The following is a 26063-nucleotide window of genomic DNA, read 5'->3' as shown; positions in this document are numbered from 1 at the left end:
GTAGGATTCTTGAAGAGAAACTCGAGAGAGTTAGGTACTCTGTAATACCTGTAAGGTTTTCTGGGAGCTGGAGGTAAAGTGTCTGGGGAAAGGCTAGATTCCAAGAAGCATCATCTACAATGTCCAGAACAGGAGGGATAGCTAAAGGCCTGTGTTGAGGAAGGAGTAAGAATTCCCTAAGCCTCTTTTTGGAGTCAGAGTAATCCTGGCTTTCCCAGCAGAAATGCTCCCCAAGAGTGTGCAAGGTTTCACCAAAAGAAAAATCTTCTGGAGGGGAAGCAGAGGGAATGGAATTCTCTGCATCAGAATCCTCATAGGTAGATAAGGGCAAATCCTGGTAATCAGAAGGAACAGAAATATTAGATTCCTGATCAGAAGAATTAATTAAGGTAATAAGGTCTTCAGCCATTCTAAGCATTTGCTTTTTAGGCATATGGGCCTGACCATGCGGTTTGGACGTCAGTTTTCAAGGAGTGGTGTGACTTTTAGGTCTGGATGAAGACGATGGCGTCAGTTTAAAATGTAAGTCTGTAGGCCTGAATACACCTTCAGAAGCTGGTGCCTGCACAGCGGCTCTGAACCCATCCAAGGTAGAGACATCCACAGGTTCCATAGTTGAAGAAGCCTCTCGCGGCATACCGGACTCCGAATGGATCTCCGTAGAGGCCTGCGAATCTGAACTAGCGGGCATCAGGGGCTGCGAAAGCGCCTCACTGAGTACCGGTGGACTGGTGACTAGCTTGACGGAAACGTCGTTGGCAGTTTTGGGCCTATACGGTCTGTCTCTGTCTTCATCCTTACGTTTTTTTTCGGAAGATCGGTAGTCAGATGGCTTAACAAAGCTATTTCGGAGTACTGAGACAGAGTATGAAAATAATTTGCTGCAAAGATAGCTCAAGGATGAATAGTTTGGGGGTTGAACACGGCACAAAACCGACAGCAAGGGACGTTGTGGTCTGGGCCTAAACAGGGGATGCAGTACGAATGAAAATCTCTAGGAGGTACTTGCTTTCTACAGGTAAGACAATTGTTAACTTTGACTGACATCGGTTGGAGCAAGAAAAAGGATCCCCAATGGGTTACTTATACTTTTTGAAGACTTCGGATCTGAAACTCGAAAATGAAAATGTCAGGAGTCGGCCGACTGGCACTTGCGAACTGCTTCGGGCACTGCACAGCAAGAAAGACTGATGTAATGGTGTTGGCAGCATGTTTTATACCCCTGACGACTTGACGTCATGGAAGAAGAGACAGCATCCGAAGCAGGAATCCTAAGACTCCGGTATTCAGGCCGGCTGAGGCCTACCTCAGGCAGATAACCCAAATGTGATGACTGTAACAGTGAAACACAAAGAACATCAGGCAGCCAATGCCATTACATCAGTTTTTCTTGCCCAAATGTCAGGAGCCCCCAAACAGGGAGCTAGGTTACGGTGGAATAACACCACCAGTAGAAAGTAAATAACAAATATCACTGAAAGGAGTGAGGAAGAGAGAGAAAGAGAAACAAGGGGGATGGAGGGTGGGACACCAGAACTGCAACAGTGAATACACTTGAACAACTGTACTATGTTTTTCGTGTTTCACTGTTGCAGTCATCACACAAGCCGATTCCCAAAGCTGAAGAAATGGGTGGAGGCAGTCAAGAAGAGTTGGAGCTGGCTAGAATGCCCTGCAGGACTCTGGTTGCAAAGCCTGCCCTGAATTTCGAAAATATACCATACTGCACCTCCAGGATGTCCCTGGTAGGGACCCCTCTGAGAAAAGCTGCAGAGGTGGCAGTTGCCCTAGTGAAATGTGTTCTACCCCCCGTGGGGGTGATTTCACATGGTGTTTGTAACAGAAATGGATACAGTGTGCTATCCATTTGGAAAAGGTTTGTTTCAATATGACCTTGCCCTCTGCCCCTGCTGCAAAACTGACAGTAACTGGTCAGATTTTCTAAAGGACTTAGTCCTATCCAGGTAGGATCTGAGCTGTCTGTGCACATCTAAAGAGTGCAGGATCCTTTCCCCCTTATTTTGAGGTGTAGGGAAAAGGTGGGCAAATGAATAGATTGGTTTAGAGCCACACTGGACACTACTTTAGGCATGAAAGTTGGGTTAGCTCTGAGGGAGACCCTGTCAACATGGGAAATGATGAAGGGTTCCACAGCCATGAGTGGTTGTAACGCAGACACACTTCTAGCTGAAGTGATGGCCAGAAGCAAGGCTGTTTTTCAAGAGAGGAATTTTAACTCTGCTTTAGATGCAGGCTCAAAGGGGGGTAAGCATGAGCTATTCCAACACAAAGTTAAGGTCCCAAGCAGGGGTAGGGGCTCATATGGGTGGCCTTAAGTTGTTAGCCTTTCTAGGGAACTGCTTGATGAGGGGGTGTGAAAACAGCGGAAGCTCTGTGCTGTAATAAGCAGAGACGGCAGAGGTATGGATTTTAATAGAAGAGAAGGACAGGCATCTGTGAAGCAGGTCTGCTAGGTAATCCAGGATTAGAGGTAAGGAGGGCTGTGCTGGTTCAGCTCCTTTATCCTGGATCCAGGAGCAATACCTTTTCCACTGGTCAGCATAGGATTTTCTAGAGCTGGGTCGTCTGGCTTTGCATATAATGTCCAGGACTTGCTTACTTAGGCAGGCCACTGGAGAAGAGGTCAAGGAATAAGCCAGGCTGCCAGGTTCAAGCTCTGCAATTGTGGATGCAAGAACTCTCCCTTTTGCTGTGTCAGGAGTGCTAGAATCTGAGGGAGGTGCCATGGAGGCAACTGTGACAGGCTGCGCAACAGTGGGTACCAGTGCTGGCATGGCCAGTCTGGGGCAATCAAGATTGCCCTTGGTCTTTCCTCCCTTATTTTGAGTAACACCCTTGTAAGAGGTAGAGGGAAAAATGCATACATCGAGAGGTTTACCCATTGGAAGGATAGGGCATCCACTTTCCAGGCCTTGCTTTGAGGTTCCCTGGTGCAGAATTTGCTAAGCTGGTGGTTGTTGTGGGAGGCAAATAGGTCCACTTTTGGGGTACCCCATTTCTGGGCTACGAAGCTGAAGGTGCTGTGGTTTAATTACCACTTGTGTGGGTCTAGGAGATTTCTGCTCAAGTTGCCTGCCAGAGAGTTTTGGTTGCCTGGCAGGAATTGTGCTAGCAGGTGACTCTGCATGGCTGCAGCTGTGTGCCAAAGGGTCATGGCTAGTCTGCATAGTGGGCAACAGTGGGTTCCTTCCTGCTTGGTGATGTACCACATCACTGTGGTGTTGTCTGTTTTGATTAGTAGAGGCCCCGGAGAGAGTAGGGGGTTTTTGAAAGCTGTCAGAGCATGCTGAACAGCTAGCATCTCTTTTTGGTTGATGTGCAGATGGATTTGACTTGGGCTTCAGTGGCCCTGAATGCACCTGCCTTCCAGGTGTGTATCCGAGGCATAGTCTGATGTGTCTGTGGTTAGGGTTTGGGTGGCATGGGGTTGTGAAAAGAGAATTCCCTTGTTGTGGTTGCATGCTGCTGCCCACCAAAGAAAATCTTTCCTTAGACAAGGTATCATAGGTATAATAGTTTCCAGGTCCTGAGAATATTGACACCAAAGGCTTTTTAAGTACCACTGAAGTTTCCTCATATGCAGTCTGGCATATGGGGTCAGTAGAATTGCAGGAAGCCATGAACCCTAGAGCGTGCAGGATTTTCCTTGCGGATAACTGGGTTCTGGTGGCCAGTTGATAGAAGCAGCCTGTCACATAGGCTTGTTTTTCTGAAGTAAGGAAAGCCACCTGGGATGCTGTGGTCCAGGCTTGCTCCCTGGAATACAATTTTCTGACTGGGGACTAGTTAGGATTCTTTTCGTTTATAGTGTACCCGAGTGAGGTCAGTAGGTCTTTTGCAAATGTCAGGTGCTGTAACAGCTTTTCCTGACTGTCTGCCTGAATCAGACAAGTCGTCCAAGTAGGGGTAAATTTGAATATTTCTTTGTTTGCAAAAAGCAATGGCTGGAGCCAGGCATTTTGTGAAAACTCTGGGAGGAGTGGATAAGCCAAAGAGAAGTGCAGAGAGGTGATAATGCATAGATCCTGCCCTAAAATGTATATATTTCCTGCAATAGTCTCTGATTGGGATGTGCAGATAGGCCTCTTTTAGGTCTAGAGTGGCTAACCAGGCATCGTTGGATAGCATAGGAAGAAGCTGCTAGAGGGTGGGCATTTTGAATTTTGGTACCATCAGGAAGGTGTTTAGAATGGCTAGATCTAGGATTGGGTACCAGGTGCCCTCTTTTCTGGATACCACGAAAAGTCTGTAATAGAAACCTTGGCCTATCTGGTCAGCAGGAAAAGGCTGAATTGCCCTCATGGAGAGCAGGGAATGAACCCGGTTTTGTGCCTCTGCCCACTGGTTTGGAGGAAAGATCTGGGAACCCTTTTGAGGTTATCAGTGTGTGGAAATAAAATTTGTACCCCTGGGACACTATGCTGAGGACCCATCGATCACTGGTGATGCAGGCCCTGTTTTTTGCATGGGAGGAAAGTTTTGTTTCTAGGGGCACAAACAGGTGGGCAGTGGTAAGAGGTGGAGTTGAAAAGTTATTGTGAATTCTTTCCATAAGAGGGTGGCGCTTAGCACTCCCTGTTTTAGAAGTGGAGGTACTCCGTTGCATACATCTCTGCATACCCTGAGACTGTTGTCATGGGGGTCTGCTTCCCCTAGGTCTAGTCTGAAGTGGTCTTGAGGGGGCTGGAAAGTACCAATGTTTTGAGGGGCAATGCCTACTGAATCTTGGAGGCTGGACTTGCAAAAAGTCTGTCTGCATAGACTAAGCTTTTTCTTCCATCTTTTTTAAAACCTCTTCTGCTTTGGTGCCAAACAGACCGTCTTTGTTCAGTGGTGTGTCCAATAATTTTGATTTGACATGGTCTGGGAAGGTCTGTTCCTTAAGCCAAGCATGCCTTCCAAGTACAGAACCTGTGACTGCTGCCCTGCAGGATGCTTTCAGGGCATCAAACCCACATTAGGATATGACTACTAACTTGGCTTGCAGAATGCATAAGCTCCTGTAATTCTTTATTTTCTGCACAGTCAGCGAACGTAGATACTTTTTGTTTAATAGGTTCCATAGTATGTTGCTGGTATTTCAGCATGTGGAACTGATGATTTAATGCTCTAATGGCAAGAGTTGCAGAGGTGTATACTTTTTTTTTACCCCATCTGTATAAAGCTTGGGAATCCCTGTCCGAGGGGGTGGGATTCTTAGTTGTGGTTGCTTTTATTCCCTTAAGTCCTTGGGAGATGACCTATGGGTCAGCAGTAGGATTTTTGAAAAAGAAATGTGCGAGTCAGGGACTTTGTAGTAGCAGTCAGGTTTCCTGGGAGCAGGAGGTAGAGTATCAGGAGTTAGACTGGATTCCATAAAAACATTATCCACAACATCCAGAAAGTACAGTTTTGTACCTACCATAAATGTAGATGTTTGAGTGTATATACTGCTGCAGTCATCACACTTGGGTTATCCTGCCGTCAGGCAGTCCCGCAGTTGGCCAAATCCCAAAGTCTTGGTCCGGCGTCGGTTGTCGTCGCTTCTTCCCTGACGTCAGTACGACAGGGGGATAAAAGAGGCAGCCGACGCCATTTTCTTCAGTTTTTCTTGCCCCAGATGTCAGGTGCCCCCAACTAGGAAGGCAATACAAATAACTATGCAAAATACCTTGGTAGATAAATAATAGTACTAGCTGTTAGCAAATGCACCATATAGGCATGCATCCATTAGATTGATGTACATGGAGTTATAACTAAAACCCTGGTATGTAGAGGGGATGGTGGGAGGGTAACCTGGACTGCAGCAGTATATACACTCGAACATCTACATTTATGGTAGGTACAAAACTGTACTATGTTCATCGTGTAATACTGCTGCAGTCATCACACTTAGGTTGAATCCCAAAGCTATGGATGGGTGGCTGGTACTAAACTGGGTTAGGTGAAGCTAGGATGCCCTGCAGAACTGCCGTGGCAAAACCAGCTCTGGTTTTTGAGTATAATGGAAGGTGGTAGTGCTTGGTAAAGGTGTGCACTGAACTCCAAGTAGCTGCCTCCAGAATGTCCTTGGTTGGAACCCCCCCTGAGAAAGGCTGCTGAGGTTGCTGTAGCCCTGGTAGAATGGGACCCAATATTAACAGGCACTGCTTTCCTATGGTGCGAGTAGCAAAAACGGATACAATGTGCTATCCATTTGGAGATGGTCTGTTTTGAAATAGCCTTTCCTTGTGAACCTGCAGCATAGGATACAAAGAGTTGGTCAGTTTTTCTGAAGGTCTTTGTCTTATCCAAACAGTAACATAGCTGTCTGTGAATGTCCAAAGAGTGAAGGAGTCTTTCTCTTTTATTCTGGGGGTTTGGATAAAAGGTGGGTAAATGAATGGTCTGATTCAAAGCCACACTGGATACTACCTTTGGCATAAAGGTAGGGTTAGTTCGTAAAGAGAGACTGTCCTGATGGAAAATGATGAAAAGTTCCACTGCCATAAGTGCCTGTAGTTCTGAGACCCTGCGTGCTGAGGTGATAGCCAACAGCAGAGCTGTTTTCCATGACAAGTATTGTAGTTCTGCTGAGAAGGCTGGTTCGAAAGGAGGCAGTGTTAATTTTTCTAAAACGAAGTTGAGGTCCCACGTTGGCGTTGGGGGTTTTCGGGGGAGTCTTATATTCTTAGCCTGTCTGAGAAACTGCCATAGTAAAGGCTGTGAGAATATGGGAGGATCCGTATTATACTGAGCTGAAATGGCTGAAGCATGGATCTTAATGGATGAGAAAGAAAGGCCTTTGTGTAGCATCTCAGTTAAGTACTGCAGTATTTGAGAAATGTTTGGTATTCAAGGATTTTAGCCTTTAGCCTGGTTCCATGCACAAAATCTTTTCCATTTGTCTGAGTAAGTTTTTCTGGTGCTGGGCCTCCTGGCCTCCAAAATGACATTCAGAATGTCCTTTGAGAGAAGTGTTGATTGATATTTCAAGGTATTCTCCATGCAGCTAAATTTAAAGTCTTGAGCTGACTGTGAAGGATCTGAGAGTTTTGCTGAGTCAACAGAAGTGGGAATTGAGGTAAGATCCATGGAGGGCTGCGAGTCAAGGTCCTTAGTAATGGGTACCAGTGCTGACGTGGCCAGTCCGGAGCAATGAGGATCATTTGAGGTCTCACTGATCTGATTTTCAGTAATACCTTGGTCAAGAGAGGTAGTGGTGGGAAGGCATAGACTGTCAATGCTGTCCAACTGAATGATAGGGCGTCCACTTTCCAGGCTAGGGAATGATAAGTCCTTGTGCAAAATTTCTGTAGTTGGCAATTGTTGGGGGAGGCAAATAGATCTATGTCTGGGCGTCCCCACCTTTGAGTTATCATTGAAAATACTTGTGGGTGTAGTCTCCACTCGTGAGGATCTGCCAAATTTCTGCTTAATTCGTCTGCCAATATGTTTTCCTTTCCTGGCAGGAATTGTGCTTGCAGTTGTACTTTGAAAGTCAATGCTGTGTTCCACAAGGTCATTACCTGTCTGCATAAAGGGTAGGAGTGTGTTCCTCCCTGTTTGTTTATGCACCACATAACTGTGGTGTTGTCTGTCCTTATTAGTAGTTGTCCTGGATGCAAGAGGTCCTTTGAAGGCTGTCAGTGCATTTTCTACAGCTAGCATCTCCTTTTGGTTGATGTGTAGATGCATTTGTTTTGCGGACCATTTACCCTGTATGCACTGTCCTGCCATGTGTGCTCCCCAGGCGTAGTCTGAAGAATCTGTTGTCATAGTTTGGTTTGCTGGAGGTAAGACAAAAGGAAGACCCTGGTTTATTTGACATGCTTGAGCCCACCATAGGAACTCTTTTTGAAGGCAGGGAATGAGAGGTATACTTGTTTCGAGGCTGTGCCTGTGTTGAGTCCACAGACTTTTCAGGTACCATTGTAATTTCCTCATATGCAGCTTTGCATGTGGAATTAGTTGAATGCAGGATGCCATGAACCTCAATGTCTGCAGGATTTTCCTTGCAGTGAGCTGGGTAAAAGTTGCCATCTTTTTGAAGTATTGAGTCAGTTGTTTTTGTCTGGCATGAGATAAGCCATCTGGGCTGTTGTATTTAACCTGGCACCCAGGAATATTATGTCTTGTGAGGGTATTAGCTTTGACTTCTTTTTGTTTACTGTGTACCCTAGGCAACTTAGCAGCTTTGTTACAAATGCCAGATGCTGTAATAGAATGGCCTTGCTGTCCGCTTGGATCAGGCAGTCGTCCAGATATGGATAAATTTGTATTCCTCGTTGTCTGCAGTATGCAATTACTGATGCCAGGCATTTCGTAAATACTCTGGGCGCAGTAGATAAGCCAAAGGGCAATGCAGAGAATTGATGATGCTTTGTACCTGCCAAAAATCTGAGGTATCTTCTGAAATCTTGTCTGATAGGGACATGCAGGTATGCCTCTTTGAGGTCCAACGTTACCAGCCAAGACTCCTTGCCCAGCATGGGAAGAAGCTGCTGTAGTGTGAGCATTTTGAATTTGGGTACCTCCAGGTAAGTGTTTAGAAGTGAGAGGTCTAAAATGGGTCTTCAGGCTTTGTCCTTTCTTGGTACTAGAAATAGTCGAGTAAAAACCTTGGCCTTGCTCCTTTGTAGGTACCTTTTGAATTGCTTTCATATCCATGAGAGCTGAAATTTGCGTTTGTGCCTCTGCCCATTGGTTTGGAGGCAGATTTGGCATGCCTCTCATCCGTGGTAAAGTGTGAAAATGAAATCTGTAGCCTCGGGTAATAATATCCAGAACCCATTTGTCCTTTGTTATGATGCGCCAATTTTGTGGAAATAGAGCCAGTTTTCGTCCCAAAGGTGCTGCCAGGGCAATTTTGCTTGGCAGGCGAAGAGGGAAGTCATTGTGTTTGTTTCCTGAAGGGTTGAGATCTTTCGTCTCCACCTCTGAGTTGTTGTGTGCCATTGTCTAGGCCTGAAAGGACCTTGTGGCTGGCCTCTGCCCCTTGGGCATCTGTACCTACCCCTTTGGGGTCTGTCTGATACAGGAAAGGACCAGTTTTTTGATGGTCAGTTTCTGCTGAAACGAGGAGGTTGTACCTGTAAAAAATCTTTAACTGTCTGCATAGATTTTGCCTTTTCATCCATTTTCTTTAAAACTTCCTCTGCTTTGACACCAAACAACACATCTTTCTGCAATGGAGCATCCAATAACTTTGCTTTGACATGTTCTGGTGAGACTTGCTCTTTTAGCCAAGCATGTCTACATATTACAGATCCTGTGACAGCTGCTCTACATGAGGCTTCCAATGAATCAAAACCACACTGTAAGGTATGCTTTCCCACCTGTTCTGCTGCATGCAGCAAATCCTGCATCTCTTTGAAATCAGGTAGATCTGTCTGAGGGATCATTTTCTGCTTTAACTGTGTAATCAAGTACTGCTGGTATTTTAGCATGTGGAATTGGCAGTTTAAGGCCCTCATGGCCAAAGTGGCAGACTTATACACTTTCTTCCCCCATCTTTCTAATGCTCTGGAATCTCTTTCAGAAGGTAGTGGATTCTTAGCAGTAGAGGCCTTAACCCCTTTGGGACCCTGGGAAATGGTTTTGGGGTCTGCAACAGGGCTTTTATATAGAAACTTATGAGAATCAGGAACTCGGTAGTATCTGTCTGGTTTAGCTGGTGCAGGAGGTAAGGAATCTGGGTTTAGACTAGATTCGGTGTAAACATCATCCAAAATGTCTAAAACTGGAGGAACTGCAAGGGGTCTATGCTGTGGGAGAAGAAGAAACTCACGGAGTCTTTTCTTAGAGTCAAAGTAATCTTGGCCTTCCCAGTGGAAGTGTTCCCTCATGGTGTGTAAAGTTTCCCCAAAAGAGTAGTCTTCAGAGGGGGAGACAGAGGGAATGGACTCTTCAGCATATGAGTCTTCATAAGGAGGGAAGGAAAAATCCTGGTCCTCAGAGTTAGCTGAGGAAATGGATGCTTGGTCAGAGGAAGGATAATCTTCCTCCAGTCTAGGCCTTTTGTCAGGAGGGGGTTGTGAACCCCTGATAAGGGTAATTAAATCCTCAGCCATTTTAAGCATCTGTTTTTTAGGCATAGGGGCCTGTGGGGGGGACTGTGGACCCGGTTTCCTAACTTTTAAGGGGGCTTTAAGTTTAGCATAAGACTTAATAGAGATAGTTGTCGGTTTGAAGACACCTTCAGAAACCGAAGGCCTGTCCAAAATCTCCGGATCACCGTCAGGGTTGGCGTCCGAGGGGTGAGATGGAACCGGCTCCTGAGGCCCAGCTGATTCGGTCTGGGAGGCCGTCAGAATTTCTAAATCTGCGGTAGTCAGGGGCTGCGTAGGCGCCTCGTGAGAACCGGTGGAAGGCCTTGGTGAGGCCTCGGTTGCCTGTCCTTATCCTTGCATTTTTTAAACATTGCTGATGTCGGTTGCTCCGACGACATGCTATAATTAAATTTTCTGCCAAAATAATGTCGGGCGAAATCTGCCAGACGCTTGATTGTACGTTTGTTGAACCTAGCACAAAACAGACAACCAGAGACGTCGTGGTCTGGGCCTAGGCAAGGAATACAATAAGAATGAAAATCCTTATGAGGTATTTGCTTCCCACAAGAAATGCAATTATTAACTTTGTCTGACATCGGTCTGAGGCAAGAAAAGTTTCCCCAACGGGGTACTTAGCTTTAGAGAAGACTTCGGGCTGAAATTCAATTAGAAAATCTCAGGAGCTAGCTGACCGGCACTTGCAAACTGCTTCTGCTTCGGGCACCGTGCGGCAAAAAAGAATGAAGAAAATGGCGTTGGCTGCCTCTTTTATCCCCCTGTCGCACTGATATCAGGGAAGAAACGACGACAACCGACACCGGACCAAGACTTTGGGATTCGGCCGACTGCGGGACCGCCTGACGGCAGGATAACCCAAGTGTGATGACTGCAGCAGTATTACACGATGAACATCAGGAGGAATAGCTAAGGGTTTGTGCTGTGGTAAATCTAAAAATTCCCCGAGTCTCTTTTTGGATTGAGGACAATCCTGGCATTCACTATGGAAATGCTCTCTCAAGGTATGTAGGGTTTCACCAAAAGAAAAATCCTCTGGAGAAGAAGGGCATGTCTTCATAATCAGAAACCTCAGACTTGGACTCTTGGTCAGATAAAGCTGCTGGGGGACAAGTCCCTTTTCCTTTTAGCAGGAGTAGGCTGGCTTCCCCTAATCAGCATGATAAGGTCTTCCGCCATTTTAAGCATCTGAGATTGAGGCATGGAAGCAGGCGCTTGAGGTTGGGTCTTTTCTTAGGTGTAGTTCGTACCCTGAACCTTAGAAACTCAGTAGTTTCAGAAAGAACCAAAGACGTGAAAATAGTCCGTTTGTGTAGAATATCCGTAGTGCGAAGAATTTCCTCAGATGCCAGTGCTTGCACAGCGGCTCTGGACCCATCCAGGGTAGAGACATTCGCAGGTTCCGTAGTCAAAGAAGGTCGCGACATACCTGACTCTGAACTGATCTCGGTAGCGGCCTGTGAATACATCGAAGCGGGCATCAGTGGCTGTGAAACTGAGTACCGGCGAACTGGCAACTAGCTTAACAGAAGCATCGTCAGTAGTTTGGACTTGTGCGGTCAGTCTCTGTCTTTCCTTACTTTTTTTCAGAAGATCGGTAGTCGGATGGCTTACCGAAGCTATTTCGGAAGACACAGATCGAGAGCGAAAGTATTTAGCTACAAGCAGCACCCGACAACGTATAGTTCTGGCATTGAACAAAGCACAAAACCGGCAGCGAGGGACGTCATGGTCTGGGCCTAAACAGGTGACGCAGTAAGAATGGAAATCTTAGTGTGGTAATTTGCTTTCCACAGGCGAGACAATTGTTAACTTTTTCTGACATCGGTTGGAGCAAGAAAAAAGGATCCCCCAACAGGGTACTGAGATTTAGAAGACTTCAACTATAACTTCGGAAAAGAAAACTCAAGTAGCGGCTGACTGGCAGTCATGCTAACTGCTTTGGGCCCCTCAGCAAGAAAGACTGATGTAATGGCGTCAGCTGCCTGTTCTTATACCACTGATGACGCGACGTCAGTACTGGAGAGACAGCAACCGTCGCAGAAATATCAAGCCTCTGGTATTCGGGACGAATGAGGGCTACCCCTGGCAGGATAACCTAAGTGTGATGACTGCAACAGTGAAACATGAAGAGCATCATAACATTTTTCCCCAGTTGCAGCCCTAAAATCTGAAGAAATATATTCTTTGCATGGGGCAGTCTTTTTCCCCTTTTCTACTTTAAACATGAAATTTCTCTAATAAAGCAAAACATTCAAATGTTACACTGCAAAAATCTCCCCTCCCCAGATGTAACAGCACTCAGACATATTGTAGTTTGATCCCCAGTGGCAGAAATACACAATTACTTCATACCAGTCTATCACTATTAACTTTAATCCACTGTTCATGTCTTACACTCTGATGTCTTTTTTCTGCCTTCTTCAATATTTGCAGACCAGATAGTCTTGTTCACCACTTATGCAGAACTTAAATTCCCAGTTGATTTCATGATGAAATCCTGTTGCCAATACATACTCTTAAAATGTGTTTCTCCACCAGCCATGTATACACCAAACAGACTTTCTTCCAAATCCCCTGTATTACCTTAATACTTTTCTCTGCTTCCTTACTAATCATTTGTTCCACTAAATCCCTCCATCTTACAGCCCCTACTGTGAATCAATGTAGCTCATTAAATCCACCAAAACCTATGCTGGTAATCATCTTTCTTACACTGTGGTTACTATGACCTCCTTGCGATTTGCAATTACAAAAACTTTTCAATTTTTCCTGCTCCACTTTACTCTCAATTTCTCTCTCCTCCTCCAACCTACCTGATCTCTCTCCTCACCACTGTAGCAGCCCTATGGTGGTACCCAGCAGTGAGAAAAGTAGGGGAAGTTCTCTGGTGGCCTGGCCAAATTTTACTTAGTCAATATGAATATCACTTTGCGTTTCCCTGAAAAGAGGGCACTGGCCTAGTGGGACTAATCCAGTCAATAAAATGACATAAAACAACTCAATGATGCATGTGTAACAGCAGAAGTAGGTCTACCACATTCTTTGTATGGCAGCAAATACCATGAACCTCAAAAGGATTTTCTCCTCTGAAGTGTTAATTGTCTGTACACTTGCAGCTCTGTGATGGAAAAGAGACCATATGAAACTACCTGATCTGACTTGTAATACTGTGACAAATGAGGACACAGATGGGTCATTTAACAGGCAGTGCTACCATGGACGTGGATGGCAACATTTAAATGAGGATTCTGCATATTTTGTATTGGGGTATGTCAACCCATTGTTTGTAGATGGTCAGCCAGAGTCGAAAGTAGTGTTTAAGGGTGAAGGTATACTTTCCACATGGTAAAGGATCTGCATGCATTTCAGAGAGAAATGCACACGGGTGTTTTAATAACATGCTAGAATTCAGGGATTGCATGGCTTCCCCACAGTAGTATAGAAGACCTTCTGGTGGACTACACAGCATGTGGAAGGGTGAACTGGCTTCTTAACACAAAGTAACTGATGCTGAACTCTGCAACTACCTTCACCCTTAAACATGGGTCCTGATAAAACCCCAGGTAGCCCGATTATCAGTACCGAATAAGGCCCATCTGAGCCCCTACTTTCCCCATTTAATCAAGTTACACTTTTGATGACTGGAAAACAGCTGCTGTAATGCCATTTCACAACTGTGACCCAACTACAGACTATGGTAACTACAGACCCAGTAGTGACACTACTCATACTGACGCATAAAATGACTCATATTTAATGCTTTAGATTAAATAAGGTCTGAAATGTTCCAGACTTTGAAAATCTTTGGACCCTTATCAATTTGACTTGGTCAAAAGGTAGCTCCTGCCTCCTTAACTTAATTTTTTTGAAAAATAAATCACCAAAACAATGGATAGCAGTTACTCAGTAAACATTGCTTCATCCTTACCCATCAACCTTCTTCCCACTAGCTACTCAAAAAAACTCCAAGTTTATTTCCCATAACTCCATTCCAATGTTGTAACCCAAAAATACTACAAAATACCAGTCCCAATGTCAAGGTAATACTTCTACCAATCTCTACTAAAAATGCCACAATAAATAAACCAACTTTCTTCACCATACAACAATGTGGTGACATCCACCCCCGCCCAAGTCCTACCCAAACCCCAAACCAAAGTTTAGAAGCATATGCAATAAAATTACAGATTTGCATACCTGGATGGCTCAACACAACCCAAATATCCTAGCCACATCGAAACATGGTTAAAACCTGTAATAAATGATGATGAAATACTACCTCCCTGGTTGAAATATTAGGCTCCACAGAACACACAAAAGGCAGGTGGAATAATTATAATATTCCCAAATTATGTTCACAGTAACTCCCTATATATAGGCACAATTTGGAAAAGCAGAAATCCTATTCTTATCCCTAAAACATAATGCAGCCAAGAACATATGCATTGCTGTGCTATATATCCCCACCAAGACCGAACATTCCAGTACTTGAAAACATACCATCCTGGAAAGCAGATATAATCATAAATTAAAATTATCCTCCTGGGTGATGTAAACATTGACTGGCAATCTTCATCTGCAAATTCAGCAAACAGCATGAACCTCTTTGTATTCACTCAACTTATTAATACATTAATAAGATATGGCAAATATAAGGCCCAGCAATCTATCTTGGACTGGATTCTGCTTACCAAACCATCTAATTTTACCTCCTCAGGTACCCTCCCTGATGCACTAAGTGACCCCTTGCCAGCTTATACCTAGAGAAATACTACACAACTAACAGAGGAACATAAGCCGTAACCTCGCCAACTTCTCCAGAGCTTTTCACTCAAACTCAAAGCGCTTAACTGGTACCTCCTAAAAAGACTCCCCTTAAATGATGCAGCGGAATACTTCAATGTAGCATTTCTAAATATTCTTAGCGCCACAGCATACAAAAAGAATTAAAAATAATCATACCCCATGGCTCATCAACCAATGTAAACTCCTAATGAAAGACAGAGACAAAACATGGATGGCAAAAGAAAAATGATAAAAACTGGCAAGTATTCAGACAGTTAAGAAACAAGTAATTAAAGATGAAAAAAAGCCTTATAGTCACCAACAAGACAACCACAAGAACAACCCTAAAAAATGTTGGTCCTCTATATATCTTCTCCCATTAACCCAGGTACAAAAAAGGATCCCAGCTCATACCCACACATTACCCTCTTCAAACAGCTACCTATTTCAATAATACTTCTAGAATGCATAGCAAACAACCTCAAACTTGTCTAATACAGCCCTTCCCAAGCAGCTAACTTCTCCTACCTTAGACGCTAGCACATCTTCATAAAACTCACCTAACTGCAATCTCTCTGATACATACAGAAAACTCCACTCATTTACCTTTCAATTAGTTTTTATAACTCTCAAAAAGCTTTTACTTAAACTAAAACCTTGCTCCTCCTCAGCAGACAACCTTCCCATGGAATACCTAAATATAGCTACAGATGCAATAGCATACCAAATCAGCATTCTTATTAATAGATCAGCTGCAGAATCCTGTGTCCCTAATTTATGGGTAACGGCATATACATAAATGAAGTAATTCCACCAACATTACAAACTTCCATCCCACAGCCATCCTGTTTCCCCTCTCTAAAATCCTTGAAATATGTATACAACAATTTCTCCACTATGTCTTACAAAATAAGCTAATCACCAATATACAACATGGATTTCGGCCAGACCACAGAACTACAACCGCATTACTATCATTTACAGATACTATCAAAGCTTGCAACTCTAATAAAAGCGTATCTGTAGCACTTCTAGGTCTACCAAAATCTTTGACATGGGTCTCTCACACTAAACTCCTTAATCAACTTTCCACTCTGGGTCTATCATCTCCATCTATTCAATGGTTCTCGGGCTACCTTGTCAAGAGGCAAAAAGCTGTAAAATGGCAAGGGTTCATCTCTGCATACCTCCACTTCCACAGAAGTCCCAGCAGGATTCATCCTCAATTATTTAATATTTTTATCAATAACCAACATTCATCAGCTTGTGAAGGCACCTTGATTCAATATGCAGATGACTCTACCATCATCTACTCTTCAAACATCTTAACTCACCTCCAAGAAATCACTCAAAAAGCGGTCATCTCGACTGAAACCTGGCTTACAAAAGTCCAACTCTTACTCGACTGAAAAAAAAAAAAAAACTCCTCCTCGTTACTCCAAAAACTTAACATCCCTAACAAGACATCTTTCAAAACCTTTTCCGCAAATGGCATTGAAATTTAAATAGTTCACAATACCAAAAACTTTTAGGAGTCATAATCGACGATAATCTTAAATTTGACCTCCACATCCAAAGCAATATCAAGAAAACCCATCAAAAACTAGACATGTTATACAGAAAAACATTTTCTAAACACACCCACAAAATTACTCTAGCCAAAACCTACCTTCTGCCATCTCTAGTCTATGGAGCTCCAATTAAAAAAAATTACAATCATCCATAAAAACAAATTTGAAAGCTTGCCACTAATTTATCCTCCTTTACCAATCACTGTAAAGCTCTGCATAAACTTAGCTAGCTGGAACTCCCCATCCACCCCTACTATATCTGATTTCTAACAATACATAAAATCATACACAAACCATTAACCTGCTATCTCTTACTCCCCCTTACTCAACATTGATTTCCCTAAAAGAATTCTCAGAATACAAGACAAACAACTTCTCACTATAAATAAAATAAATAAATTGCCTGGACAAAGCCAATACTCAAACTTGAACAAAAAGAAATACTCTCCTGTGCCAGTCCTGACTGAACTTAAGTGACTATACTTCACTCATCCCCGCCCCACTTTAACTCAAGTCACACCTCACAACCCTCAGCAACCTCCTACTCCACTCCTTTCTTTTTTCCTACTGCCTTATCTACTTTCTCTTTGGAGACTTTAATACTACCTCTCTTTCATCTCTACTCACCTAAGCTACCTGAAGCCACCCTTATCTCCTTTTCCCTCCATCCTTACTTCCTTCTGCAACTCTAATATGAACACCCTCGCTCATATTAAAATATCAATTTTCCCTCAATATCTGTAATCATATTACATCCAATCTCTCAAATAATGTTACTAGAATTGTCTCATTTATCTCATACTAAGCTATATAACAAACAGTGATTAATGAGTTTTTCCTCACATATTTTCTCCATAGGTTCATAGGTGTTTACTAGGCTAACATCCACAAGGGCCTTTTTAAGCCAAACCATGCATCCCAAATCTTTAAGAAGTTCTGATACCCCTTATAAGTGTAAGAAAGGGAATGGGAGATTAACCATTACAGGTTACCTTTGTCCATGAGAGACGTAGGTGCCAAACCACGGATGAATTTCAGATTTCTCATCTAACTGTATCACATTTATAAAGTCAAACATTAAACATCTTTTACATCTCTGCCTTTTACCCCAAACACATCATCTAGTACTTAACACCTCCTGCATTCTTTTTTGCATTATTCTCATGATTATTTTGTAATCTGCATTTCCTACGGTTACTGTCTCTAGTTCTTTACATCTTTTTTTCTAATCTTTCTTCTATATAAATTTCATCACACCACTATAGTTTTTCTTTTATCCTCTCTATTAGCCATTCATTTAATACACTGCAAAAAAAATAAAAATACACTCATCTTTACTCATATCTTTATCCTAGCCCATTCAAACTTGCAGATTTTCCTCTCCTTCCCTTCTTGGTTCTTGTAATTCTTTTGTATTACTCCCTTTTGTATTTACTTCTCAATGTCTACTGTTTTCTTAACTGTTCATACATCCTCTTTACACACCTCATGAGCAAAATTGTTAACAATTTTCATGATTTCCTGTGTGCATACAATACCCACTTCGTCATCATACATTACATTCACTGTTCCTTCTCTCACCTTAACCTGTTTTCCCAACCATAGAAACACCTCTTTCTTTTTAACCCTTAAAAAATTGTTTAAATTTTCCTTTTTTTCGTTTAATTCTCCAATTCATTTTCCCTTTACTTCATTTTTCTACCTCAGTTTTAAACATGCTGAATATTTTTGCATTTTTATTTTCTGACAATATTTAAACATCTTCATTTTCTTATACATCTGCAATATTTCCAGTTTCCATTATATTCTCTCTCAGTCATATGCTCATACCACAATCAGTCTCTTTCTAAATTTAGTCAGAGTCTAGGGTTTACTTTTTTTTTTTTACATTTTCATTTTTACCATAATCAGAAAATTCTCCAGTTTTTATACCTCCCTTTATTTCTTTCATCTTTTGAATATAAAACGTCTATTTCTACTTCCGTTTTAAACATTCCTCTTTGACTATTAAAATTTTTTTCCTAATATTGACTCGCCACATTTAATAACTTTTTATAACTTTATCCCAGAGTTATTTTTCATTTTTCCTTCCCTAAATTACAATTACACTCTCGTAATGAGATTCATAATTTACTTCATCTTCTCAAACCTTTTCTCTCGGTCGTATTTGCATATGAATAAAGAACACACAATCTTACTATTCTTTCTCCTTTTCTTATGTCACATACTATCAATCTTCCTGGCATAACTAATATTATGCCCGCTATTTTTTTTATTACCTCACTTCTTAGCTCATATATTTCACTGCACTCAACTATGAAACAAATGTTCTAGGATCATCTCATTACATTTTTCACGCCTGTGTTTTGTAGTGTTACATGGCACTTTGTGATTTAAAATATCTGTAATTGGTTATTGAAAAACTGATTCTGGAGCTTTTCTCTCCGGCCTCCACTGAAAATGGACACTTTTTGACCCAGTCAGACTTTCCCACTAAACAAATGTCAAATTAATAAATGCTCCTCCGGTAGACAGCAAAAGTTTATGGTGTGATGGAGAAGAAAGCGGTAACTGGGAACATGTGTTTTGGGGTGTAATGAGTTGGCAAATTTAAAAAATTCCTTACAGAGTACACTATTAGAAATATCAGGTGAGCAAACGGTTCTATGTAAGGAAATGATGCTTTTGAGCTGAGATACAGGATCTGAATTGCCTACACATAGTAAGGCCTTATTAAAGTTAAATTCTGTTGGCTGCCAAAAAAAGTACACTTGTGTACACTTACCATAAATGTAATGTTCGAGTGTATTCACTGTTGCAGTCATTACATTTTGTTAATCTGCTGGCAGGTTGCCCTCAGTCGGCCTGATTAACAAAGTCTTGGGTCCTGCATCGGTTGCTGTCCCTTCTTTCATGACGTCAGGTCGTCAGGGGTATAAAACATGCAGCTGATGCCATTACATCAGTTTTTCTTGCCCCAGATGTCAAGTGCCCCCCAAATGGGGAGCAAAATATATAAGTAATTAAAAACACAAAACTATACCTCCAAACAAAAGCAAATACACCAAAAAGGCTTTTAAGCATAGTAAAAGAAAGGAGAGGTATAGTAAGAGAAAAACAGGGGGCTGGAGGGAGGGTAAGCAGGACTGCAACAGTGAATACACTCGAACATCTACATTTATGGTAAGTGTACACAACTGTACTATGTTCTTCGTGTTTCACTGTTGCAGTCATTACATTTGGGTAGATTCCCAAAGCTATGGTTAGGAGGATGGATTTATACAGCATTAGGACAAGCTAAAAGGCCCTGCAAAACAGCAGTGGCACAGCCAGCTTTGGATTTAGAGAAAATTGGTAAGTGATGACGCTTGGTGAAAGTATGAACTGAACTCCAGGTAGCAGCTTCTAGAATATCCCTGGTAGGAACACTTCTGAGAATGCCTGTAGAAGTAGATGCAGCCCTGGTGGAATGAGATCTGATCCCCTGGGGGATAGCTTTTCCATGGTGCCTCTAGCAGAAATTAATACAGTGGCTTATCCATTTAGAAATGGTTTGTTTGGAAATAGCCTTCCCCTCTACCCTTGCAGCAAATGCTACCAGCAGTTGTTCAGATTTTCTTCGAGATTTAGACCTGTCCAAGTAGAATCTAAATTGTCTGTGTACATCCATCCAATGAATGCAAAATCCGCTCCCCCTTGTTCTGCGGACTGGGAAAGAAAGTTGACAAATAAATGGACTGATTAAGAGCCACACTGGATACCACCTTGGGCATGAAGAATGGATTGGTCCTGAGTGACACCCTGTCCGCATGAAAGATTATGAAAGGCTCCACTGCCATAAGGGCCTGTAATTCAGATACCCTTCTAGCTGAAGTGATTGCTAAAAGGAAGGCTGTTTTCCAGGAAAGAAATTTTAAGTCTGCAGTAGCAGCTGGCTCGAAAGGAGGTAGAGTGAGTTTTCCAATACAAAGTTAAGGTCCCAGGCTGGGTGGTCTCAATTTTTGGCCCCTCTGAGATACTGCTTTAGCAGAGGATAAGAGAAGGGGGGTGTTCTGTGTTGTAGTGAGCTGAAATGGCCGAGGCATGGATTTTTATGGAGGAAAAAGACAGGCCCTTGTGAAGCATCTCAGTTAAGTATTGCAAAAATCTGAGGTTAATTGGGCGCTGCTGTGCTCATCCCTTGAGATTGATTTCAGGCACAGAATCTTTTCCATTTGTCAGCATAAGATTTTCTAGTACTAGGTCTTCTCGCCTCCAAGATGACATCCATCACAGGTTTGCTGAGGGATGCTAAGGGGGAATTTAAATGATTAGCCAAGCTGCAATATTCAATGTTTGGAGCTGAGGGTGCAGAATTTGTTCTACTGCTGAGACAAGTAAGGAAGGTGTCTGCGGCAGGTGCCATGGAGAAATTTGTGACACACTGCGCAGGAGTGGGTACCAGTGTTGGCGAGGCAAGTCTGGAGCAATCAAAATCATGTTTGATTTGTCCTTTTTGACTTTTAGTAGAACTTTGGAGAGCAGAGGCAGAGGGGGAAAAAATAGACTGATAGGTTTTTCCAGCTGAAGGACAGAGCATCCACTTTCCAGGCTTTTTTGTGAGGAGTTCTTGGGCAAAATTTGTCACCTGGTAATTCTGGGGTGAGGCAAAGAGATCTATGTTTGATTCCCCCATTTGCGTGTCAACATGTTGAAAATCTGTGGTTCCAGTTTCCATTTGTGTGGGTCCATGAGATACCTGCTTAGTTCGTCTGCCAAAATATTCAGCTTTCCTGGCAGGAATTGAGCTTGTAGTTGTACTTGGTAGCTCAAGGCCATGTTACACAATGCCATGGCTAGTCTGCAAAGGGGGGGGGGGTAGGAATGTGTACCCCCTGCCTGTTTATGTACCACATAACCGTGGTGTTGTCCATCTTTACCATTAGTTGTCCTGGATGAAGGTAGTCCTTGAAGGCTGTCCGTGCATTCTGTACAGGTAGCATTTCTTTTTCATTGATAGGAAGGTGCATTTGATTTGGCCTCCATTTGTCCTGAATGCACTTCCCTGCCAGATGAGCCCCCATGCATAGTCTGAGGAGTCTGTAGTTAGGGTTTGGGTGGCAGGGAGTGGTGTGAATGGCAGTCCCTTGTTTTGGTGGCAGGCCTCTGCCCACCATAGGAACTCTAGGTGCAGGCAAGGTATGATAGGAATCATTGCTTCCAGGCTGTGACAATGTTGACTCCATAAACTTTTAAGTACTACTGAAGTTTCCTCATATGCAGTCTTGCATATGGAATTAGAAGAGTGTAGGAGGCCATGAACCCCAAGGCTTGCAGTATTTGTCTTGCAGATAGCAGGTTTTTTGTGGCCACCTGTATGAAGTAAAGTCACCAAAATGAATTTGCTTTTCTGGCATAAGGAAAGCCATCTGGGCAGTTGTATTCAAGCTTGCACCCAGGAATGTAATTTTTTGAGAGGGTACCATTTGTGATTTCTTTTCATTTACAGTGTACCCTAGACAAGTTAGAACCGTTTTTACAAATGCCAGATGTTTTAGAAGAATGGCCTGGTTTTCTGCCCGAATTAGACAATCGTCCAGGTATGGATATACTTGAATATGTCTTTGCCTGCAAAATGCAATTACTGGAGCCATGCACTTTGTGAATACCCTGGGTGCAGTAGACAAGCCAAAGGGCAGTGCAGAGAACTGATAATGCAAGTAGCCTGCTTTGAAGCTTAGGTATCTTCTGCAAGATTCCCTGATTGGGATATGCAGGTAAGCCTCGATTCCCTGATTGGGACATGCAAGTAAGCCTCTTTTAAATCTAGAGTTGCTAACCAGGCATCCTTGCCTAGCATAGAAAGTAACTGGTGAAGAGTCAGCATCTTGAATTATGGAATGTCCAGAAAGGTGTTTAGAGTAGACAGGTCTAGAATTGGACGCCATGATTTGTCTTTTCTGGGTACCAGGAAAAGTCTGGAATAGAAACCTTGTCCCTTTTCCTCTTCTGGTACTAGTTGAATAGCCCCCATGTTTAGGAGGGTAAGTACTTGTTTCTGAGCCTCTGCCCACTGATTTGGGGGCAGGTCTGGCCACCCGTTTGGAGTTGGCAATGTGTGGAAATGAAATCTGTATCCCTGGGACACTATTTAAAACCCATTTGTACTGGGTTATAGGTTGCTAGTTTTTTGCAAGAAGAGCCAGTTTTCTCCCCAAAGGGGCGGCTGAGAGGCAAGTGCTTGGTAATTTTAAAGGAAAGTCATTGAGACTGTTTACCATATGGTGGTGTCTTGTTATTGCCAGATTTGGAAGTGGAAGCAGCCCATTGCTTAGTTCTGAAAGTACCTTGGGACTGAAACCTTGTGCTTTTGCTGTGTCTGGGTTTGGCTTGAGTGGCTCTGGAAGGAGCTGGAAAGGACCAGTTCTTAGTAGGCCAGTGCCTACTAAAACTTGGAGGTTGTACTTGTAAGAAATCTGTCACAGTTTGCATAGATTTAGCTTCATCTTCCATCATTTTCAGAACTTCTTCAGCCTTATTGCCAAACAGACGGTCATGCTGCAAAGGAGCATCCAACAGTTTTGCTTTAACACGATCAGGCAGAGATTGCTCCTTAAGCAAAGCATGTCTTCTAAGCACAGACCCAGTAACAGCAGCCCTGCAAGAGGCCTCTAAAGAATCAAAACCACACTGCAAAGTATGTTTTCCAACTTATTCAGCTGAATGCAATAAATCCTGTAAATCTTTATTTTCCACAGAGTCAGAAATCAACATAATTTTCTGTTTAAGCAGTCCCATGACATGCTGTTGATAATTTAAGCATATGGAATTGACAGTTTAAAGCCTTGATTGCCAAGGTTGCAGAGGTATAAACCTTTTTACACCATCTATCCAGCGCCCTGGAGTCTCTATCAGAAGGGGTAGGAGTTTTAGCAGTAGAAGCCTTAATGCCCTTGGGCCCCTGAGAAATGGTTTCAGGGTCCACAACAGGATTGTTGAAAAGGAATTTGTGGGATTCAGGAACCCTGTAGCATCTGTCTGGTTTACTAGGGACCGGAGGCAGGGAATCGGGGGCCATACGGGATTCTGAAAACACATCAACAATGTCTAGTACAGGAGGTATAGCCAAAGGCCTATGCTGAGAAAGGAGGAGGAAATCCCTTAGCCTCTTTTTGGATTCAGAAAAATCCTGACTTTCCCAGTGGAAATACTCCCTTAAGGTATGCAAAGTTTCCCCAAAAGAAAATCCTCAGGGAGAAAAGCAGAGGGAATGGAATCCTCTGCATGAGACTCCTCATAAGTAGGTATGGACAAATCCAGGTCATTAGAAGAGTCAGAAGAAACAGAGTCCTGTTCAGAAGATTCATAGTCAAGTTCAGCCCTAGGCCTCTTAGAAGGGGTGGGGGTTGACTACTGCTGATTAGAGTAGTTAAATCTTCAGCCATTTTGATCATTTGTTTTTTAGGCATAGGGGCCTGAACATGTGGCCTGGGCGTCGTTTTTTTTAGACATAGATCGAGATTTAGGCCTTAGTATTGATGGTGGAGTCGGTTTAATATGCAAGTCTGTAGGCCTGAATACACCCACAGAAGCCGGTGCCTGCACAGCAGTTCTGGACCCATCCAAGGTAGAAACATCTGCGGGTTCCATAGGTGAAGCATCTCGCGGCATACCAGACTCCGAATGGATCTCAGCAGAGGCCTGCGAATCACAAATAACGGGTATCAGGGGCTGCGAAAGCACCTCACTGAGTACCGGCGAACTGGCAGCTGGCTTAGAAGCATCGTCAGCAGTTTTGGACCTCAACAGCCTCTTTTTCTTTGCGTTTTTTCGGTAGTCAGATGGCTAACCGATGTCATTTCTGGATAATTAAACTGAGAACCAAAATATTTAGAAGCAAAAATGTACAGACGACGGATAGTGCACTGATTAAATAAAGCACAAAACCGACAGCAAGGTACATTGTGGTCAGGGCCTAGGCAAGGAATACAGTACAAATGAAAATCCTTATGAGGCATTTGCTTCCCACAAGTAATACAATTATTAACTTTTACTGACATCAGTAAGGAGCAAGAAAAAGTTTCCCCAATGGGGTACTTAGTTTTTAGTTGAAGACTCCGGTTCTGAATTTCAGGAGTCGGCCAACCGGCACTTGCGAACTGCTTCTGTTTCTGGCACCGTACGGCAAGAAAGACTGATGTAACGGCATCGGCAGCATGTTTTATATCCCTGTCAACCTGACGTCATGGAAGAAGGGACAGCAACTGATGCAGAACCCAAGACTTTGTTAATCAGGCCGACTGAAGGCAACCTGCCAGCAGATTACCCAAAATATAATGACTGCAACAGTGAAACACGAAGAACATCAGTTACTGAAAAATGTAAATCAAAGTCTACATTAACTGTATTTGTGGTATTAAATATTATAAAAAAAGATAACAGAACTAGAAGAGGGATCTTTAAGAAAAGGGAAGGAACAAGTTACACAGAAGTAAATGGAAATTGTGGGAGCAATACATAAGTAATGGTCAGGAAAAGTGAGTTTAAGGGAAGGCAAGAATTCAACAATTTTTTGTAATGTTGGACTGATGACAAAAGGAAATAAAATGTGTGATGTATATATGGAAAGTGCTACAATGGTTTTCTTTTCTGTTAATGTACAATTCCCAATATCTTAAGTAACAATTTAATAAAGGTATTTAAAAAAGAAACAGCATGACACTTTTTATGGAGAGGGGGGCATTGAAATGCCCATAACTTTTAAATACTTTTCATTATTCAAAAGATACCTACTTGAATCTAGCCAGAGGCATGACCAACTCTATTCTGGCCACACCAGTCATTAGCAAAAATCAGACAAGTTTCAGAGAACAGTAGCAATAAAGCAATTTTCTTATACCAGACAACACATGCCCTTTTTTCCTCTAATATTTTCCTGCAAGCTGCCCACCTTCATAACAGCAATTAGGATTATCAAAAAACTTGAAATGCAAGCTGGCCTATGTCATGTGAGGTACACATCACTGTCTGCCTAAATGGCTAAAGAGCATAAAATTTAAAGCAAGAGTTATTTTTTATAATGGAAAAAATACAAAAGGACAAACTAGAAAGGTTTGACAAGCTCTGTGGTGTAGAAGGATGAAGCCCTGACCATGACCCAGCCAACACAAGTTCAAGTAGTGGCTCAGGTGCAGAAAGAGCCAAGCATGTGAGGATGATAGTGAGCTGTATACACCATCTTACTCAGTTGGGTGGGAGTGGCAGTCTCCCAAATGGCCAAAATCACTTCTGTGTAACAGAAGGCTTGTATGACAATAGCCAATGGACTAGGGGATGTAGACGTCATTGTTCCAAGCAAATAATGGTAGCCCTAAACAAGGTTTGTGTGTATATGCCAATGCCAAGGGACAGCACAGAATGCCCCCAGTGTGACAGTGTGGCTCACACCAGTGCCAGAGGGCAGGGTTAGGGAACCCAACCTCAAAAGCACTGTATGATGGCTCTCAAGAAAGGGAGAGCTTTGATGATAATCAGGTGAAAGCTGAGTTTGTGTACATGTACAATGGAACAGAAACTGATTAATACATCTACAAAGAATTGGAATGCAGAAAATTAGCATACCCATGTCTACATATCACATTTACTGCAACAAACTCTTCACTACTTCTGCAAGCACAAA

At 42.8% G+C, this 26063-nt stretch overlaps 1 protein-coding gene across 1 annotated transcript in view; it reads right to left on the bottom strand.

Moving 5' to 3' along the window:
* Positions 1 to 26063, bottom strand: part of NKRF (NFKB repressing factor) — a 330696-nt gene that overhangs the window by 31927 nt on the left and 272706 nt on the right. The window lies entirely within an intron of this gene.

This window comes from Protopterus annectens, chromosome 13.part0 (genome assembly GCF_019279795.1).
Source record: "Protopterus annectens isolate FY-2018-M chromosome 13.part0, PAN1.0, whole genome shotgun sequence".
Taxonomy (NCBI): Eukaryota; Metazoa; Chordata; order Ceratodontiformes; family Protopteridae; genus Protopterus; species Protopterus annectens.
This window is presented reverse-complemented; position numbering and strand designations above follow the sequence as displayed.